The sequence below is a fragment of the Nicotiana tomentosiformis genome, chromosome 11 (assembly GCF_000390325.3).
Source record: "Nicotiana tomentosiformis chromosome 11, ASM39032v3, whole genome shotgun sequence".
In the NCBI taxonomy this organism is placed as follows: domain Eukaryota; kingdom Viridiplantae; phylum Streptophyta; class Magnoliopsida; order Solanales; family Solanaceae; genus Nicotiana; species Nicotiana tomentosiformis.
In genome coordinates this window covers 104,607,732-104,614,141 of record NC_090822.1, presented here as the reverse complement: position 1 = coordinate 104,614,141, position 6,410 = coordinate 104,607,732, and positions in this window count along the sequence as shown.

Here is a 6,410-nt window from a genome sequence, read left to right as displayed (position 1 = left end):
TGCATAAATGATGCTGGGGCATTGGTCAGCCCAAATGACCTCACAAGGAACTCGTAGTGACCATACCGAGTCCTGAAAGTAGTCTTCAGGATATCTGGCTCCCGAATCTTCAACTGATGATAGCCTGAATGTAAGTCAATCTTGAAAAACACTCTGGCACCCTGTAACTGATCAAGTAAGTCATCGATACAAGGCAATGGATACCTTTTCTTCACTGTAACTTTGTTCATCTAGCGATAATCAATGTACATACGCATAGAACCATCCTTCTTCTTCACAAACAAGACCGGAAGACCCCAAGGTGACACACTGGGCTGAATGAAGCTTTTATCAAGCAACTCCTGCAACTTCTCCTTCAACTCAGGAGGAGCCATATGATATGGAGGAATAGAGATGGGCTGAGTGCCCAACAACAAATCAATGCCAAAATCAATATCTCTGTCGGGCGGCATGCCTGGAAGATCAGCTGGAAATACATCTAGAAAATCCCTCACTACTAGGACTGACTCAACTATAGGGGTATCAATACTGAAATCTCTCACAAAATTTATATACGTATCACACCCCTTCTCAACCATTCATTGAGCTTTAAGAAATGAAATAACTCTGCTGGGAGTATACTCTAAGGTACCTCTCCACTCTAATCGCGGAAATTCTAGCATAGCCAACATCACGGTCTTAGCATGACAATCAAGAATAGCATAATGGGGTGACAACCAGTCCATGCCCAAAATAATATCAAAGTCTACCATGCTAAGCAATAATAAATTGGCTCTGGTCTGAAAACCACTAAGAACAACCAAACACGACCAATACATACGGTCCACAACAAGAGAATCTCCCGCAGGTGTAGATAAATAAATAGGAGAACTCAAAGAATCACGAGATACGCCTAAATACGGGGCAAAATAAGAAGACACATAGGAATAAGTGGAGCCTGGATCAAATAAAACTGACGCATCTCTATGACAGACCGGAACAATACCTGTAATGATAGAGTTGGAAGCCACTACCTATGTACGAGCAGGAAGAGCATAATATCTGGCTTGGCCTCCCCCTCTTGGGCAACCTCTACCTCCCCGACCTCCACCTCGAGCTGGTTGGGCAGGTGAGGCGGTAGCTGGTGCTATAATCATAGCCTGAGGATCCGGTGGAGCACGCGATGGCTAAGAAGTCCGTGGAGGTGCACCCCTCCTAAGTCTGGGGCAATCCCTCACCATATGGTGAGTGTTGCCACACTCAAAACAATCTCTCGGAGGGCCTGCTGTGACTGGCTGGGGCCAGGTCTGCTGGACTGACAGCTAAGAGCACCCCGTACAGGAGGTGCACTAGATACTAGCGGTGCATAATAAGGCTCCTGGGGCCTAGAAGGGGCCGGAATATCACTGGCGGCTGGAAGAGCTGAGTGAACGGGGCGACTCACGTAGCCCCTTCTATGACGACCAACAGCTGGGGCACGAGTACTACTGTAAGAGCCAGACTCCCGAGACCTCTTGGCCTCCCTCTCCTCTATCTCCCAAGCAATAATACCCTCCAATCTCCTATCAATACTCACAGCCTGCTGGTAAGAAATATCCATATCCAACTCTCGGGCCATGCTAAGCCTGATACTGGGGTAGAGTCCCTCAATTAATCGACGAACCCTCTCTCAAACTGTGGCAACCAAGGCTGGTGCATGTCGGGCCAAATCACTGAAGCGAACTGCTTACTCTGATACAGTCATAGCACCCTAGCGCAACTGCTCAAAATCCATGAGCCATACGTCTCTAAGACTATGAGGAACATACTCCCTCAAGAACATGTCCGAGAACTGAGTCCATGTAAGTGAAGCTGCCTCAGCCGGACTACCGAACTCATAAGCACGCCACTACAGATAGCTGCTCCTCTAAGCTGGAATATAGTAAAAGAAACCCCACTCGACTCTGCTATGCCCATAGTATGGAGAATACGGTGAAACTCCTCCAAAAAATCCTGGGCATCCTCTGACGCCAATCCATTGAAGGTAAGGGGTGGTACTTCTTGTACATCTCAGGTCTGAGCTGCGTCGCCTCAGAAATTGCTGCCCTAACCTCGGGCTGAGCTGGAGCTACCAGATGCATCGGTAAAGTCTCTGGAACTTGGTCGACCTGAACCCGCTGCTCTGGAGTACCCGTGATGGGAGTCTGTGCTCCTCCCCTGATATGAGATGTGGCAGGAGCAAGTGGAATCAACCCTGCCTGAGGTAGAGTGCCAAACATGCTCAGAAACTAAGCAAGAGTCTCCTGAAGTGTAGGGGTAGTAACAGGCGTCTCAGGTGCCTTCCCTACAGCCGGAGCTACTGGTGGCTCTGCTGCAGCAGCTCGTGCAGGTGCTCTGGCTGCACCACGTGGTCTTCCCCGGGATCTGGCACGGCCTCTGCTCCGACCTCTTACGGCTCCAACATGGGGCGTAGGTGTCTGATCATCAGATCTAGTTGTGTGTGTCCTCACCATCTGCGAGAGAATAGAAAGACAAGAGTTTAGAACTATGAAGTCAACAATGCGCACGATAAGAAATCAAAGAAGTGAACATTTTCCTAACAGTTCCATAACCTCCCGAAGATAAGTACAGACGTCTCTGTACCGATCCGCGAGACTCTACTAAACCTGCTTATGACTCATAACACATATGAACCTAGAGCTCTGATACCAACTTGTCACGACCCAAATTTTCCCTCTGTAAGACAACGTGATGGCACCTAGTCTTTACAACTAGGTAAGCCTAACAATTTGCGGAAAAATCAAAAATCAAAGTAAAATTAACAACTAAACTGCAACAGAATAATAAGATAGCTGATAAGATGCCACTCGGCATGTACAAAAACCCAACACTCGAGCATACATAGTATGTTTCCCAAAACCCGGTAATCATAAGTCAGAAGCTACAGAAGAAAGACTAGTATCTCTATACACCAGAGTCTAAGAAAATACGGGAAGGTAAACGACATTGGAGGGAATAGAGGGGGACTCCGAGGTCTGCGGACGCGGCAGATGTACCTTGAAGTCTCTGTATAGCAGCAAGCACTCTCAGCTAATAGCGGAGCTGATAAGAAGCACCTGGATCTACACACAAAATATGTACAGAAGAGTAGCATGAGTACACCACAACGGTACCCAGCAAGTGTTAAGCCTAACCTCGGTAGAGTAGTGACAAAGTCAGGTCCGGGATCTACTGGGATATAATATTAAGACAGATGATATAATAAAATAAAATAAAATGGAGAATTTAACAGAAAGAATTCACAGAGAAATAACAACACAGCCCAATGAGATAACAACAGGGGCGCTCCCAAGATACTGTCTCGTAGTCCCAAAAGTAAATACTCAACAGGGGATCTCCCTAGATACCGTCTCCTAGTCCCAAAAGTAAATATGCGAGGAGATCTCCCGAGGTACCGCCTCGTAGTCTTAAAAGTAAATGTGTAGTGGGATCTCCCGAGGTACCTCCTCATATTCCAAAAAGTAAATATGCAGGGAGAACTTTCGAGTTACCGCCTCGTAGTCTCAAAAGTAAACACACAGCTCAACCGATAAATACAACAGTTAAAAATAAGAATTCTACAATTTAAACTGATAAAGATCAAGGAAGGAAAGGAAATCAACTAGGCAGGTTGCATAGAGTTCAAATAAGCAGTTAAAGCACGTAGACATGCGATATTAGACTACACAGGATAACCACATATGCTGGTATAACTCAATTAAGATGAAAACAGGTTGCTACTCAGTAAAAGTCGGGTTTTACAGCAAAAGGCCCGTGTACGAACTCGTCACCTCACGTACACGGCGCTCACATATCACAACAGTACAAAATCCTAAAGGGGTTTCCCCCACATAATGTTAGGCAAGCCACTTATCTCGAACCAAGCTCAATCAATCCGTAAGAATGCCCTTTCCTCGATTATCCGACTTTGAATACCCCAAATCTAGCCAAACACAATTATATATCATAAATATAACTATAATAGTCTAATCTAATTAATAAAATCAAGATTTTAACAAGAAATTCGAAAATCACCCTAAAAAGCCTCCCCGGGCCCACGACTCGAAATTGGGTAAACGTCACAAAATATGAATACCCGTTCACTCACGAGTTCACTCGTACCAAAATTATCCAAAGCCGATATCAAAATCCCAATCAAAACTCAAAAACTTAGTTGAAGAACGTCTCCCATTTCCCCAAAATTTCTCAAATAAATTCCTTAATTAGATGATGAAATCAACTATAGTTTAGTGGAATATAACCACAAACGAGTTAAGAATCATTACCCCAAATTTCTCTCTGAAAAACCCTTGAATTATCACCTTAATTCGAGATCTCAAAGTCCCAAAATTGAAAATGGGATAAAACCCTCGAACTTGGCCCTTTTCTGCCAAGCAATTTCGCTTCTGCAGGCTTCCAGTCGCACCTGCAACGTCGTACCAGTGGAAATTCCATCGTAGGTGCGGAAATGACTTAAGAGGGTAGGGTCCGATTCTGCGATGAGGGGCCCACACCTGCGCGTGCGCACCTGCGGACATTTGTTTGCTTCTGCGAACTCCCCACTCAGCTCGCCTTTCGCTTCTGCGATCCCTTCTCGGCAGGTGCAGCTCCACTTCTGCGGTCCTAGTCTCGCACCTGTGCCTACAAGACAGGCCTCTCCAAACCGTTCCTACGCTCCTCCTTCCCCACATGCGAGTCCGCACCTACAGTCACCCCACCGCAGGTGCGATTACACCAAAAGCTTGAAAGCTCCAGCAACTCACACAAGTCCAATTTCGATCCGTTAAGCATTCGAAACTCACCCGAGGCCCCTCAGACCTAACAAAATATACGAACAAGTCCTAAAATATCACACGAACTTAGTCGAGCTTTTAAATCACATCAAACAATGGTTAAAATACGAATTGCACATCGATTCAAGCCTAATGAACTTCAAAGTTTCAAACTTCTACATCCGACACCGAAACCTATCAAATCAAGTCTGATTGACCTCACATTTTGCACACAAGTCATAATTGACATTATGGACCTATTTCAACTTCCGGAATCAAAATCTGACCCCAATATTAAAAAGTCCACTCCTGGTCAAACTTCTCAAAAATCATCATTTTTCCAACTTTCACCAATTAGCGCTAAAATGACCTACGGACCTCCAATTCAATATACGAGCACTCTCCTAAGACCAAAATCATCCAACGGAGCTAACGGAATCAACAAAACTTAGTTCCGGAGTCGTCTTCATATAGTTCCAACTACGGTTAAAATCCTAAAACTTAAGCTTCCATTTTAGAGACTAAGTGTCCTAAATTACTTCGAAACCAAAAACAAAACCTCCCGGCAAGTCACATAAGCAGAAAAAGATATGAAGAAAGCAGTAAATAGGGGATCGAGGTTAATACTCTCAAAACGACCGGCCAGGTCGTTACAATCTTATCTGATCCATTAAAGCATTCAGTTGGTTGGTTTGCATTGTTTTTTGGCTGAGTATTACTTGGGCTTGCAACAGTGTTGCCAGTTACAGTTGGTGCCCAAAGTTCAATATTGCATGATTGAGGCATTCAGTGACCACATTGGCCAGATAGTGTGGGTTCTGTATTAACACAGTGATGGGCAACGACCCTATTGTGAAGGTCAATGGGAAGGCTGAACCCTGCAGTGCCATTTCCATCCATGAGGTAGGGTAGTGGTCTGGTGGTAATGGGTTGTTATCACTAGTAACGGTAGGGGTTCCCCCTCCAGGTTCTGATTTTGTGTATTTGGCGGCATGTTGTTTGGGTTGTTCTCCATTATAGGGAATGGAGTCAGAAGGATGTTGAACTGTAGAAGGCATGCCACTATTTCGTTTTAAGGCATCCCTTTCCATAGTTAGATTTTGTGCGCTAAAATTTTCTATTGTTATAAATATTTCGGAGGCGATGAGGACTGTCAAGTCATCAGATGAGGGTTGAAGATGGTGGAAGGGGTGGGGGTAGGGCTTTGAGTGAGAGGTAACTCACTCAGAGAGATTGACTCTCTTTTCCCTTCACTAAACCTAAGGCTATCGTCTATGGACTTGGCCTCAGTTGTGGCCCCCACGATTTGACTATTAGAGAGAGTAGTTGGTATCATTTTTAGGTTAGAGACGGGTATATCAAACTTACACATATTAGCTGTTTTCCCCCTTAGTACTCGTACCTGCTCAGAGTGGTGTGTGTTGTTATTTGGTGTGTGTGCTTCATGTGGCTGTTCTCGGGATTGGGCTTAGTCACGTGCCTCATATGTGGGATACTATCCAGGTACCCACCAAAGGAGTTCTTAGGTCAGTTTAAACTTTGTTGATCAGCCCAATTTGAACCCAAATTAGTAGGCCCATTTGAACCCAAATCAGTTCACTCGTTAGGGTTTCAGCCCTAGTATCCCCTTCCCTATAGTTC